The sequence below is a fragment of the Lepus europaeus genome, chromosome 7, assembly GCF_033115175.1.
Source record: "Lepus europaeus isolate LE1 chromosome 7, mLepTim1.pri, whole genome shotgun sequence".
NCBI lineage: Eukaryota > Metazoa > Chordata > Mammalia > Lagomorpha > Leporidae > Lepus > Lepus europaeus.
Window position 1 is genome coordinate 49,904,910 of NC_084833.1, and position 15,950 is coordinate 49,920,859.

At 42.5% G+C, this 15,950-nt stretch overlaps 1 pseudogene; it reads right to left on the reverse strand.

Annotated features, from left to right (window-relative positions):
- Nucleotides 1-6,017: 6,017 nt before the first annotated feature.
- Nucleotides 6,018-10,399, reverse strand: LOC133763740 (zinc finger CCHC-type and RNA-binding motif-containing protein 1-like; annotated as a pseudogene).
- Nucleotides 10,400-15,950: the final 5,551 nt, after the last annotated feature.

The following is a 15,950-nucleotide window of genomic DNA, read 5'->3' on the forward strand; positions in this document are numbered from 1 at the left end:
AATTTAAAACCATTTTAAAAGATGCTTACATTCCATGTTGAATACCAGACTCCACTTCTGATTACAGTTTCTCTAGCATCTCCTGACTCCAGTTTCCTGCTAATACTACAAGCAGTAGTAATGACTCACGTGATTGGATTCCTGCCAACCACATGGCATACCTGGACTGAGTTCCTAATTCATGATTTTGGCACTGTTCAGCCCAATTTTTTGAAGGCATTTTGGGGAGTGAGTCACAGTATGAAAGTGGACTGTGTGTGTATGTGTGTGTGTGTGTGTCTTTATCTGTCTACCTCTCAAATATATAAATAAAAACTTATTTTAAAAGTCTGGAGTGGGGCTGGTGCTGTGGTACAGTGGGTTAAAGCCCTGGCCTGAAATGCTGGCATCCCATATGGGCGCCAGTTCTAGTCCTGGCTGCTCCTCTTCAAATCCAGCTCTCTGCTATGGCCTTTTCCACTGGAAAAGCAGTGGAATATGGCGCAAGTGCTTGGGCCCCTGCACCCACATGGGAGACCCAGAAGAAGCTCCTGGCTCCTGGCTCCAGATTGGCTCAGCTCCAGCCGCTGCAGCCATCTGGGGAGTGAACCAGCAGATGGAAGACCTCTCTCTCTGTCTCTACCTCTCTCTGTAACTCTGTCTTTCAAATAAACAAAATAAATCTTTAAAAAAACAAGTCCGGAGTTTATGATAATCCTTAGTGATAGGGTTCTGTCCTTAGCCCTAATCTATTTAATATTTCCCCAGCATCTTAAATAAATTCAGATAGTTAGGCTGGCACCGTGGCTTAACAGGCTAATCCTCCACCTTGCAGCGCCGGCACACCGGGTTCTAGTCCCAGTCGGGGCGCTGGATTCTATCCCGGTTGCCCCTCTTCCAGGCTAGCTCTCTGCTATGGCCCGGGAAGGCAGTGGAGGATGGCCCAAGTCCTTGGGTCCTGCACCCGCATGGGAGACCAGGAGAAGCATCTGGCTCCTGCCTTCGGATCAGCGCGGTATGCTGGCCACAGTGGCCATTGGAGGGTGAACTAACGGCAAAAAGGAAGACCTTTCTCTCTGTCTCTCTCACTATCCACTCTGCCTGTCAAAAAAAAAAATTCAGATAGTAAACTCATCAAAACCTGCAGGTGCCAAAAAGATAAGGGGGAAGCCAGATAGCTGGATGAAATAGAGTGCTTATCAACCTGACAGAGATATGCATGAAGTTCTCAAAAGATTCAAAAAGGCAAGTGTTCATAGATAGACAAGAAATCAGACAAATAGAATCCACTGAGGAGGGGGCATATAAGCTTAAGCTGTTTTAATTACTGCAAGCTCAATATACAAAAGCTATATGATGTGATTACCAAATAACCAAAGGTTGCTGGTGTTTGTATCCACACGGATCACCACTGGCAGATAACAGTTTGCTGAAGGAAATGAGAGGATGTGCTGGTACATGGAGAAGGATATGACTGTTATCTTTAAGTATGTTAAGGGCTGTCTTCTAAAAGAAAGAAGTCATGGCCGGCGCCGCGGCTCAATAGGCTAATCCTCCGCCTTGCGGCGCCGGCACACCAGGTTCTAGTCCCGGTCGGGGCACCGGATTCTGTCCCAGTTGCCCCTCTTCCAGGCCAGCTCTCTGCTGTGGCCAGGGAGTGCAGTGGAGGATGGCCCAAGTGCTTGGGCCCTGCACCCGCATGGGAGACCAGGATAAGCACCTGGCTCCTGCCATCGGATCAGCGCAGTGTGCCGGCCGCAGCGCGCCAGCCGCGGTGGCCATTGGAGGGTGAACCAACAGCAAAAAGGAAGACCTTTCTCTCTGTCTATCTCTCTCACTGTCCACTCTGCCTGTCAAAAAAAAAAAAAAAAAAGGAAGAAGTCATGTCCTTTGCTGTCCCGCAGGGAATTGTCCCAGGTGGAAATGTCTACACATGGAACAGGATGCTTTGTAAGAAGTGATAAGGTCCCTATTCAATAAGATATTGGATGCCCCTGCAGGAAAAGTTGAGGAGAAGATAACCTAGCAGAGGGCTTGTAATTGGTTACCAGATTTGGAATGTTCTGAGAATTTTTGGTTCTGTGGCCTATATCGAGAAGCTCGGTCCAACATGTCTTGTATAGTGTTACATAAACTTGAGAGTTTATGCCAGAAAAATAAAAACAGATTGGAAAAACTGACATCATGTTTTCAACTATCTGATTTTCCAACTCAAAAAAATTTTTAATTGACAGATAAGTGTCTAGATTTAAGGGGTATATTGTGATACTTCTATACATGTATACAAGGTATAAGGATCATATTAGGTTAAGTTACATATCCATCACTGGAAACATTTATCATTTTTTGAGTTAAGAACATTCAAAATCCTACTATTTTGAGGTAAAATTAATTATTGACAAGCATAGTCACCCTACTGTGCTATAGAACAATAGAGGTTATTCCTACTATTCAATTGCTCCCTCACATCCATTGCCCACCCTCTCTCCACCCTCCACTTTCAAATCTCCCAACCGCTGATAAACACTATTCTTCTACTTCTATGAGATCAACTTTTTTAGCTTCCACAAATAAGTACATGTGTCATCTTATTACGTTAATAATTAATTTCAAAGAAACACAACCAAATACCAAATTCATCCTTGTCACAAGAACATTTTTAATATCAAAATCTAAGATAAATAAAATCTTCAGGAAATGGATAATTTCTTAAATTTATTTTTAATAGACAAGTAAAAATTGTATATACAAGTATTTATGGTCTACAACATGATATTTTGATATATGTAAACATTATCAAATGGTTTAACCAAGCTATTTAACAAATATAATATCTCATGTACTTACATGTTTGTGGTAAAAAGACTTAAAATCTACTTAGATAGTTTCCATTATATAATATATTGCTATTAACTATAGTCACTATGATTTATAGTAGATCTCTTTAATTTATTCCTTCTATCTGATATTTTTATGTCTTTTGACCAATATCTTTCCAGCTCTCCCACCCCAAACTCTGGTAACCACCAGTTTTTTCTCTGTGTCTGTGAGTTCCACTTGTTTACATTCCATATGTAATTGAGATCATGTAGTATTAATATCTACATTCCTGGCTTATTTCACACATAACCTAATGTACTCCAAGTTCATCCACATGTTGCAAATTAAAGCATTTCTTTCTTTGTAAGGGCTTAATAATATTCCATTGTGAGATATATAAAATTTATATATATGTATATATATATCACCACCTTTTATTTATTTTGACAGGCAGAGTGGACAGTGAAAGATAGGGACAGAAAGAAAGGTCTTGCTTTTCTGTTGGTTATTTTTTTTATTTTTTATTTATTTTAATTTTTTTTGACAGGCAGAGTTAGACAGTGAGAGAGAGAGAGACAGAGAGAAAGGTCTTCCTTTGCTGTTGGTTCACCCTCCAATGGCCGCCGCGGCCAGCACATCGCGCTGATCCGAAGGCAGGAGCCAGGTGCTTCCTCCTGGTCTCCCATGCGGGTGCAGGGCCCAAGCACTTGGGCCATCCTCCACTGCACTCCCGGGCCATAGCAGAGAGCTGGACTGGAAGAGGAGCAACCGGGACAGAATCTGGTGCCCCGACCGGGACTAGAACCTGGGGTGCTGGCGCTGCAGTCAGAGGATTAGTCTAGTGAGCCGCAGTGCCAGCCAACCTTTTATTTATTCCTATGTCTTTCAGTGGACATTTAGCTTTATTCCATATCTTGGCTGTTGTGAACAATGCTGCAATAAATACAGGAGTGTAGATAACTCTTTGACCTACTGGTTTTATTTCCATTTGCTGTATAACCAGCAGTGGCATAGATGGATCACATGATAGTTCAATTTTAAATTTTTTGAGGAACGCTCCATATTATTTTCCATAATAGCTATTTTAATTCAAATTTCCTGCTACAGTGTACTAGGGTTCCTTTTATCCACACCTTTGCCAACATTTATCTTTCATTTGTTTGATAATAGCCATTCTTTTTTTTTTTTTTTTTTTTTTTTTGACAGGCAGAGTGGACAGTGAGACAGAGACAGAGAGAAAGGTCTTCCTTTGCCGTTGGTTCACCCTCCAATGGCCGCCGCGTCAGGCACATCACGCTGATCTGAAGGCAGGAGCCAGGTACTTATCCTGGTCTCCCTTGCAGGTGCAGGGCCCTAGGACTTGGGCCATCCTCCAGTGCACTCCTGGGCCATAGCAGAGGGCTGGCCTGGAAGAGGGGCAACCGGGACAGAATCTGGCACCCAGACCAGGACTAGAACCTGGTGCACCGGCGCTGCAAGGTGGAGGATTAGCCTATTGAGCCGCGGTGCTGGCTGATAATAGCCATTCTAAAAGCTGTGAGGTGACATATCATTGTGGTTTTAATTTTCATTTCATTGATGATTAGTGATGCTGAGCATTTTTTCATGTACTTCTTGGCCATTTCCATGTCTTCTTTTGAGAAATATCTATTCAAGTTCTGGAAAATGATAACATTTTATATTTAATAAGCTTTGTATTTTTCCTACTTTCTTCATTCTGCTACAGAGTAGAAATTCCCACATAGTGGACATCAGCATTTGTATACCACTGATACAGGCAACATCAGTCAGACTACCAAGGCTATTCATCAGTGACATTCACAAAGCCAGAATGCTAATGTCAGATCATCCAGAATGTTTTTTTTCTCTCGAAAAAGTTTATTAACATTTTATGAAGTATTTGAAGATTAAATTTTGAAAGCCATGTAAACCAATCGGACACTAGTAAAGTTTTGTAATGAACATCTCAAATAAATCATTTTAATACCTTTTTCTCATGGGATGACTACAGTATTATTCTAATACTTTCTTATTTTTATTAAAATTAGTTCTTTTCAGGTTATTACTAGCAAATTCTGATTTTTAGTACAGGTTGTATATCCCTTATCTGAAATGCTTGGGACCAGAAGGATTTTGCATTGTTGCACAAACATAATGAGATATCACAGGAATGGGAACCAAGTCTAAATATGAACTTCATTTATGTTTTATATAAACGTTATGTACACAGCCTGAAGGTAACTTTACACAGGATGTGTAACAACATTGTCACAACGTCCTACTTGAGACACTGTGTTGGCATTGAAAAGCATCAGTTATGAGCTTATGTGTGTGTGACAGGCCTAAACAGAAGACATCTATATGCATCTGCATCTCAAAGTCATCCTAACAATGTTTCAGGGGAAGCCCAGATTTCGCATCCTGCCTGCCCTGCCCCCTTTTACCTGATAACCTGCCAGGTGGCGGCCCTCACCCCTCCTGCTTCCTGCCTGATAAATCTTCCACAATCTCCCAGGTGCAGCCCAGTATCTGCATCTCAAACACCCTGCTCCCTTCCTCAGGTCTGATAACATTTGCATCCATAAAGTCCTTTGTTTCAGACCTTCAAGAGAAGTTTTTCTATTTACATCCAAAAAGCCCTTTGTTCCAAGAGGAGCAGAGGTGGGGAAGCAAGACCCATCTCCTTAAAACCCCCAGCCTCAACTGGACTGCGCGCTCAGCTCTCTGCATCTTTGCTGAGTTGCCCGCCTGGCCTGGCCTGGCCTGGCCAGGTGTACTCTCCACTCACCCATGCAGCCCCCCCCTCCCCCAGTCTGAGGGACTGGGCACTCTCTCTCAGGTCCTGTCTGGAGAGGTGCCCATCCGTCCTTACAGATGTTCCTTCTTAATAAACCTTGCTATTTTACCTCCCCCCCCCAAAAAAAAAAAAAAGCTTCAGATATTGAGTGTTTAGGATTTCAGATTAGGGATGCTCAAACTGTACTGTGCTAAGGCAAGATGAAACATAATGCTTTATTTATTTCTACCTTTTCTATGAACTATTTTCTAGTAACAAACTGTTTGGTAGTAAGTGGGTTTATGCTGAAATTCTAAAACTAACCTTAGTCCTAAACTGAACTTTATGCTCCAAGACTTTTTTATATTTTAGGGACATTTACACAGTAAATGTAATTTCAGTCACTGAGCTCTTCCTCATATTGAAATATCCTCGGCCATCTTCAGTCATCCCATGCTGAGGGGCTGGGTTTCCCTTTTCTCTGTTGGTCTTCAAGTTTGGCTTGCGGGAAGGCTACAGCCTGGCTGAGACTGTCCAGAGTAGGGTCTTCCCCTTCATCTTCACTTTCTTCTACTTCCTCAATTTCTTCTTCTGGTTCAGGAACTTTCTCTCTCACACTTTTTTTTTTTTCCTTCTTTTTCCTTTGGAGGTCTGCGTTCTCCAGCATATTTTTTGGCACAGGCATAACTTAAGTGTCCACTTCCCCCACATTCCTAGCACTTGGATTCATCAAAGTGGTTTCGTCTTCAGATGAATTCAGCTGCTCTTCCCTTGTCGATAGCAATGCTTGCTTTTATCACTCTACCAAATAACTGTTTGTTGTCTACCACCCCGGTGCAGGTTTGTGAAGAGTCTATCCGAAAACAAAATGAATGCAACCCCTTAGCTCTTCCTCGTACCTTTATCTTTCATTATACTAACCTTTACAACTTTGCCATACTTGGAAAATATCCTGTATAGGTCATTGTTCGTCAGGGAAAAGGGCAAGTTGTGCTTTTACTTGGGGCCAATCTCCACTCACTTCTGAGAAAACCACATGCGACTGAACCCAGTGCAAATTTCTGATCTCAAGAGAGGGTGCAGGGAATCTGAGCCAGCAGCACCGACTGCTACGAAAGGCGCAGGAAAGCTGGGTGCCACTCGGCGCTGTAGGGAATACTGGGGACACCTGGGACCCCGGCTCGCCTCGGCTTCCAGCCTAGCGCTGGGGAATGCTGCACGCGGGTTACTACAAGCGCAGCCCCTGCCAGAATGGGTTTTAATGATGACTCCCCTCTGATGCTACCAACCCTTTCCTTAGACCTAGCCCTGTGTCTGGGTCCTCATAAAAGTATATCACTGGGTTGGGTCTGGTGCTGTGGCGTAGTGGGTAAAGCCACCGCCTGCAGTGCTGGCATCCCTTATGGGTGCTGGTTTGAGTCCTGGCTGCTCCACTTCTGATCCAGCTCTCTGCCTACTGGGTAGTGAACCAGTGGATGCAAGTCTGTCTCTTTCTCTCTCTCTCTCTCTCTCTCTCTCTCTCTCTCTCTCTCTCTCTCTCTCTCCTTCTCTCTCTGTGTAACTCTTTCAAATAAATAAATCTTTAAAAAATAGTTTATCACTGGGGGCAGCACTTTGGTGCACAGGCGTCCCATATGGGCACAGGTTACAGCCTCCGCTGCTCCTCTTCTGATCCAGCTCTCTGCTGGGGCCTAGGAAAGCAGTGGAAGATGGCTCAAGTGCTTGGGCCGCTGCATCCACATGAAGACAGTAAGAAATTCCTGGCTCCTGGCTTGGGATCAGCCCAGCTCCTGCCATTGCAGCCATTTGGGGTGTGAACCAGTAGATGGAGTACCTTTCTCTGTGTATTTCCCTCTGTCTTTAACTCTTTCTCTCTCTCAAATAAATAAATAAAATATTTAAGAAAAAAGCATATCATCAGCTTAATGCTTTATCAGACACTCCAAGATGGTACAAGGCAGAAAAAAAAAAAAAAAGACAAATATCCAATGGAGCCTTTTTTTCAAAAATAATTGGCAGTTGTACCAACATTTAATAGTAGACTATTTACTGAAAGATCTACCCCAGACTAGAAAAGTCATTTTTATCATACAATAAGTTATTCCATATACTTGGGTATGTTTCTGGGAATATATTTGATTCATCTATTCATTAATGCATAAGAAACTGCTATAACATCATCATACTTAACTCTTAGAAGTCGAAGTTTACCATTGTCATTTGTAGTTTTCACAATTTTTTTAGTATTCAAAAAATGCTTCCAGATAAGTTGTAAGATAATTTAACCAAGTTTCAGAAAGAAAACTTTCTTTTCAGCATTTTTACTTAAACAATTTAAGCTTGTAGACTGATCTGGAAAGGGTTGACATCTTTTCCTACTAAATCTTCCCAGTGAGGCGCATGGGTATTATTTCACATCCATTATCTCAAGGTTTTCGTTATGATGCTAAGTAAAGTTTTGTAGTCTTATTCATATGCAAGCCTGAAAAATTATTCTTTTAAATATATTTCAAGTCTTCTGAAAGGTTCTCATGCTCTTATGAATGGTATCCCTTTTCACTACTTTTTTCTGATGTATAAGAAATATATTTCAATATTATACATAGTCTTCCACTGAATATTTGTATTAATTTGTGTGATGCTTTAGTTAATTCACAAAAGTTTTCCAAGTATCCTATGTTTGTCTTTGCTAACGTGTGTGTGTGTGTGTTTCTGCAACAGCTAGAATTTTTTGAAAAATGTGAAGAATAATGATCTTTTCAGTATCCTTTATTTTATTGGGGTAATTGCAGCATTTCTCAACCAAAAACATATAATTTTTAAGGACTGTGTAGGAAACCCTTGGAGTAAGGGACATGGAAATTATTATCATATTCCCCTCTCCATGTAAAGTTGAAACACTGTTCTCAAAGTTCTGTCACTCACAATTTATAATCATTGCTTAATGATTCACTATCAGTGAAAACTGTTGTAACATTCAGGTGTATTTGAGCAGAATACTGTCCAAAAAAATGAGAAACCTATGTTAGTACTTCACTATGTATGTGATATTTGTTGCTCATTTAGGGTAGCTATTCTCTAGGAATGTGTTATTATACACCCACATTACTAAAGGGACTCTTGTTTTAAGTCTAAAATATATAACCATTTTCACAAAATGTGATTCAGATATCAGATATAATTGTGTAATAAATTTCCAAATGCTTGAAGAGTAGATCCCTACAGTAAGCTAGCGGTAATGGCTTCACTGTGCTGTTGACCCCAGTTTGCCATTACAGAAGTCACCTCTTGCCCGCCATTTTGTTTTCTGCAATTTCAGTTATCTGAGGTCCACTGGGGTCTGAAAATATTAAATTGGAAGTTCCAGAAGTAAAAAACTCATGAATTTTAAGCTGCAAACTCTTCTGAATAGTGTGATGAAATCTCATGCTGTGCCCTCGCTCCCTCCTGGGATGTGGACCATCTCTGTGCCCAGTGTATCTGTACCCCCTGGCTGCCCACCCCTTAGCCATCTTGGATCAACTCTTGTGCTATCTCAGTGCCTGTGCCCAGGTACTGTTCATTTCACTTAAAAATGGCCCCCAACACAAGAGAACTGATGCTGGCTATTTGGATACACCCAAGGGAAGCCATAACAAGCTTACTCTAAATGAATATTTGAAATTCCCTATAGAAAAGTGCATGGTACTATCTTCAATTTCAGGCATACACTGGAGGCCTTGGAATGTATCTTCTATAGAGAAGAGCCCCCCCCCCCCAATAATTTGTTTAGGAGTTTTGTAGCTTTGTTCAGCTCTAAAACCTCCATTGCCACTAATTCATGGGTGATCTCCAAGTTTCAAACTGGCCTATATTCTCTGCTTCCCACTTTCTGTGCCTTAACTAATGCTCTCCTTATTCCTTCTGCATTTGTTCATGTTCAAACCCAAAACAAATGTCACTCTTCCATGAAAACTCCCTGAAATGTTCAGTTAGTTATGACTTTCCCTCTTCTGTACTTACCCGACCTTGTGTCTACCTGTGCTGTAAATATAAATTTATCTTCCATCCTCTTTTAGATCATAAGTTTCTTGAAGGACCTATGTCTGGTTCACGTTTGCATTCCTTACAATGTTTTAGGATGGTACCAAATACAAGCACCGTGAGAACCTGGATTGTGAAAGGATCCCTGGGTCAATCCCAGTTCTTCTTTGTTCTAGCTAGGTAATCTTGGGAATGTTACTAAACTCAGTGTCCTCCCTATGTACATAGCAATCACATCTACTTTATGGGGGTGGTGTGAAGGCAGTGAGGTAATGTGTGTAAAGTACATGAATGAGACTAGCACAAATTTAACCCCCAATATCCTTTCTTTATTACAACCTGCTAGAGTATAAGCTTCATGTGGGTAGACATTTCTTATGTTTCGTTACTTTTTGGCTCTTGAAACTCAGCACAATTCTTAGTCTATGTTGGGCACTCAATAAATGGCTATAGTATAATGGTTAAATAAAAGGATATATATAGGAGTGATAAATGCTTTCTGATAATTTAAATAAATACAGCAGCTATTTCTTTGGGGGAAAATAATAATACTATAGGTAAATCACTGATATTTATTCCTGAATAAAATAAAGAATATAAATACACAAAATTAGCAATGAAAATATGAGAACTTAGCATAGATAGAGAGCATTTTTTAATTATAAAAAAGATTTGCTCAGTAATAGGTAAACATTATTGGAAAATAGAATTTCATTGCCCAAAAAGCTTCAAACTTGGTTTGAAATTCTTCTGACCCTTCCATTAACTTACTTTACTCTTGAGTGTGGTCCCTGGCCCCATCTCTGCAGAATGAACCCATGTGGAAGAGCAGGGAGGCAGCTGCCTTTGCTTAGGTCATGCATGAGCTGAGGGTGTCAATATAGTAAAGTGATTAAGAATTGGACCATCCATGCCCTGCCACTTACTAGCTGAAAAACTTTATTTATACCTACAGAACTTAGCTTCCTCATCTGTACTGAAAAAATAGCACCTGCCTCACAGGGGTGGGTAAGTCGGGTAATGCAGGTTAAGTGTTACACATGTTAAGTGCTCTTTAAAAGTTAGCCTGTAGTAGGTTGCAGGCTGGCTCTGAGTCTGGGAGGCAAGGTAGCCTGTGAACTCTGGGGAAGTCTAACTATTAAACCACCAAGGGGAAATGTTGTAGAGTTTGTCTCACCCTATTTCCTTGCCTTCTAACTATGTCATGCACCCTGGAGCATTTCAGTCGAGAACACGCTGCATACACTACAGTGGTCCTATAAGATTATAACAGAACTGAAAAGTTCCTATCAGATACTGATGTCACAGACATCGTGATGTTGTAGCACAGTACAACATATTACTCACATCTTTGTAGTAAACAGCCCTGTTTGAAATGTTTACTTACACAAATACTTATTCCTGTGTTATAATTGCCTATGGCATTTAGTACAACCACATATACCATATAGCCCAGGTGTGCAGTAGTAGTTACAGCCTGTAGTAGCTTCCAGGTCTGTGTAAGCACACCCTATAATGTCCACACAGTGACAAAATTGCATAACGACACATTTCACAGAAAGCATCCTAATTGTTAAACGGTACATGACTTCAGTAAGTTCAGAATCAGCTGTACTGCCACTGAAAACCAATCCTGGGCATGTTTAAGAGACAAGTGCATCATTTAGAGCTAAAGAAGGCCTCTTCAGTTTGCCTTCTGCCCTTGTGGAACATGGCCTCCACAAGGTGCAGACTTCATTTGCAAAGATACTTTCTGATGCAAGCCATAGTACCTGCTTTTTGGAATGGACAGAAATGTTTGGAGAGAAGGATCCCTTAATGTTTACCACTGATGACCTCAGCTCACCAGGCCGTGCACATCTGCCCTGTGAGGCCTCAGGAAAACACAACCCAGGAAGAAGCAGTAAGCATCCCTCAGAGCTACACAACATTCATTCTGTGGTGGGTTGGGGAAGGGAGGGTGGTATGCAAAGATTGGAGAGAATGCCCACCAAAGCTCTTCGAGATTGTTTCTAGTCACAGCCAAGGAAAACCCAGCAGTGTACACAGCATGTCCTAACAGAAGAATCACAGATCCTTGAGTCCCACCAAGACTGGTGAAATGAGCAGGAAAGTGCTTTCTATAATCCAGAGAGTTCGCTGCCTCTGAAGTTCTAAGTAGAACTCAGTGGAGTCTTCTCCAAGAAAGTATAGAGCCAAAGCTGCCAAGCCCACACCTTCTTTTTTTTTTTTTAATTTATTTTTTTTATTTTTTTTTATTTATTTTTTTGACAGGCAGAGTGGACAGTAGAGAGAGACAGAGAGAAAGGTCTTCCTTTTTGCCGTTGGTTCACCCTCCAGTGGCCGCCACGGTAGACGCGCTGCGGCCGGCGCACCGCGCTGTTCTGATGGCAGGAGCCAGGTGCTTCTCCTGGTCTCCCATGGGGTGCAGGGCCCAAGCACTTGGGCCATCCTCCACTGCACTCCCTGGCCACAGCAGAGAGCTGGCCTGGAAGAGGGGCAACTGGGACAGGATCGGTGCCCCGACCGGGACTAGAACCCAGTGTGCCGGCGCCGCAAGGTGGAGGATTAGCCTACTGAGCCACGGCGCCGGCCCAAGCCCACACCTTCTTAAGTGCAGTCCTTTGCTCTTGAACTTGGCATATAGTTCTCAGTGATGTTGGTCTCATTTTAAAAATCAGAATTGAAATAAATAAGAGGAAGCTGTTGTCCCGGTCCAAGTGTTTTCTGGAATCCTTACCACAGAGCCTGGACACCAGCAAATTAAGAACTGTAGCCTATACCTGAGTTTACACCTGGCTCTGGCTCTCAACTCCAGCTTCCTGCTCATGTGCACCCTGGGAAGCAGTGGTGATGGCTCAGGTGGTTGGGCCCACATAGAAGACCTGAACTGAGTCCCCAGCTCCAAACTTCACTCCCTTGCACATGGCCTGGTGCTAGCTAATGCAGCCATTTGGGGAGTCAACCAGAGAATGGAAGTTTCTCTCTCTCTCTCTCTCTCTCTCTCTCTCTCTCTCTCTCTCTGTGTGTGTGTGTGTGTCTTTCTTCCTCTCAAATAAAATTTTAAAAGAAAATAACGGAGAGAACTGTAGGCTGTTGGAGGTTTGAGAAAGCTCAGAATGCACCTCCTCCCCTTTCCTCACTTCATAGCAGGGAGGCTGGGGCCTACCCAAGGCATAGGGCAGGCCAGGGGCAGGGCCAGCATGAGAAATGCTCCTCCCAACTCTTGCTTTTCAACTGCACCATCCCCAGGCCTGCACTAACATAGCTCAAAAGCTGCAAATTGTGAATGGAAACAATCTGAACCACTTGGGAACTAGTGGGTACCAGATGTTTTGCGCTTGTCCAGACGCTGTTTAACTCGTTTAGAGGAAGGTCTCAGGAGATCTTGTGCTAAAGTACTTCTGAATTGAAGTAGAAATGTGAACTGGGTAGATATGATGGTCTGTGAATTTCAGGAGTCCGTGTACATTAAGGAGGCAGGCAGCTGCTCAGTTGCCTCCAACTACTTCTCACTTCCCTGTGGCTACCACCCTGGTGCCAGCCACTGTCATCCTTAGCCTCTGTTACTTACTGTAGTAACTGTTGTAGCCTCCAACTGGTCTCCCGATTCCCCATTGGCCCTCCAACTGTTAATGCCCAACACTGTGATCAGACTGGTCCTTTTCCAACATAGGTCAACTTGTGTCATCACTCTACTCAAAATCTCCTAGGCTAGCACATTCTTCTGTCACGTATGGACATGCTCCCTTGCTAGGATCTACAGCACCCAGTACCATCCTCTTTTATTTTGATAGCTTGTGTGTTAATGTCACATGTCTGCTGTGCCTGAGCTGGCAGAGACACCTTCACCTTCCCTCCTGCTTATTGCCTGATACATAAGCAGCCTGAACAGAAACTGTCCTCAGGGAGTCAAACAGAAGAGGAAAAGCGTGGCTTATACTTTGGCGGCTTTATGAGGGTACTTCAAAAACTTCAAGGAAAATGTAATTAAAGGATAAGTTTGGGGAGTGGATGTTTAGCATAGCAATTAAGATTCCACTTGGGATACTTGCATCTCATATTGGTGAGCTTGGATTCAAATCCTAGCTCTGCTTCCAATTCTTGCTTCTTGCTAATGCAGACCCTAGGAGGAAACAGGTAATTGTTGTTAAAAGATAAGTTTAGGGGCCGGCGCTGTGGCGCAGCAGGTTGAAGCCCTGGCCTGGAGCACCAGCATCCCATGTGGGTGCCGGTTCTAATCCCGGTTGCTCCATTTCGGATCCAGCTCTCTGCTATGGCCTGGGAAAACAGTGCAAGATGGCCCAAGTCTTTGGGCCCCTGCACCCACATAGGCGACCCAGAAGAGACTCCTGGCTTCAGATCTGTGCAACTCCGGCAATTGTGGCCATCTGGGGAGTGAGCCAGCGGATGGAAGACCTCCCGCTCTGTCTCTACCTCTCTCTGTAATTCTTTCAAATAAATTAAATAAATCTTTTAAAAAAAGACAAGTTTCTTAGAAGCCAAATAATTTTGAAATCCAGGCATAGTTTTTTCATAATACACATTTCTGTGAACTTTCAAAGTCTCATCATTTGCATGGATTTCAGTTTTTTGCACCCAAATAAACTTGTCATTTAATTCCATTTTCCAAAAATTTTTAAATACTCTTATATTTAATAATGATAAATGTGGCATCCTACATCACCTACAGAAAGAATTTTTCAGGTATCTCTAAAACAGCATGTTGTCCTTTTCTGCCTAATAATCTAGGGTAACTTAAAGACGCCCCAACTCCATAGCACAAAAAGAGATATAGGCCCACAGGTGGGCCTCGATCTGACTGATCAAGACATAGAGGAAGACACAGAAGGGCAGAAATACTCTCATTGGGAGAATTAGCAGACATTTTTCCAAAATTAGATTCCTGATGAACAGATATACTTGAAATTCCAGTACTGCATAAATCTGCAGCAGAACAATTCAGAATAGGAATAGCCATAGTCAAAGCTAGAAATGTTAAGTTGGATGTAAGGAATTGAGGTCTTTACTGAGAATATGCAACAGTCCTGCCTGCTACAAGGAAGGAACTAATCCAGCAAATTTGTTAGAAGATGGGAAACTGGAAGGGACACTTAAGAGAACTGGGCAAGATGTAAGCAGGTTGATAGAGTCAGAGATTGCCAGAGTCAGCGATATGGAGCTTTATCACGATAGACCAGATTTCCCTAATACCTATGAAGAGGGATTGGTGTTAATGGCCAATGAGCACATAAAAGTATGTTCACGGACATCAATAATTAGAGAAATATGAATCAAAACCACAACGAGATACCACTTCATACCCACTAGGAGATTATAATAATTTTGGAAAGACAGATAAGACCTGGAACACCTTAAGCTTTAGTAGATCTTTATTGGGTTACATCCTTCAACTTTAGAATTTGATGGAATACTGATTCCTGGGTCTGCCCAGACCAACGAAATGAAAATGTCTATGGCAATCTGTCAGATTAACAAAAAACTGGATGTTTCTGAGGCAGCTGGGGGTTCATGTGGGTTCAGCGATCTCCGGCTTGAAATTTTCCCCTCCTTTGTGCTTGTAGACCCTCGAGTAAATTATGCAGCCTGCGTATTCATATTTGCCCTAATGTGAATCCTTGTTATAGGGCTCAATAAACCGACTTCAGTGAGTATCTCTGGGGAGACAGGATGAGGGTCAAAGGGAAACGGCAGCATTTTACCACAATTATTTCTGTCTAGTTTGACTTTTCCAACCTTATTTATCTATTATTCATAAAGGGGCAGTAGTGGTTATCTGGGCAGGGAGTTTCAGGCCCATGGTTTCTTGGTTTCAGTTCCTGTTTAAACTTTTAAAATGGCAGCAAATTTTAGATTCCACATTAACTCATTCAAATAATATTTAGTGAATGCCTACTGTTGCAAGGGATCACTTTAAGTACTTTAGATGCAGTATTTGAAGATAAATATACAACTGGGCCTAATCTATTTGCTTTGTAAATTAAATATATTTCAACCCTTGTACATGGCCCATCAACAAAGTTTGCATTTTTACAAGAGTTCCAAGGAAGAGTCCCTCCAGGTGAGTGGGATGAGCCATTGGGATGGAGTGAGACCAGCTGACAGCTGTAGTCAATAACCTAGAAGCCAAGGCACACATGCCTTAAACAATGATAAGAAAAGAGCTGGCCAGCGCCGCAGCTCACTAGGCTAATCCTCCGCCTTTCGGCGCCGGCACACCAGGTTCTAGTCCCGGTCGGGGCTCCGGATTCTGTCCCGGTTGCCCCTCTTCCAGGCCAGCTCTCTGCTGTGGCCCGGGAGTGCAGTGGAGGATGGCCCAAGTGCTTGGGCC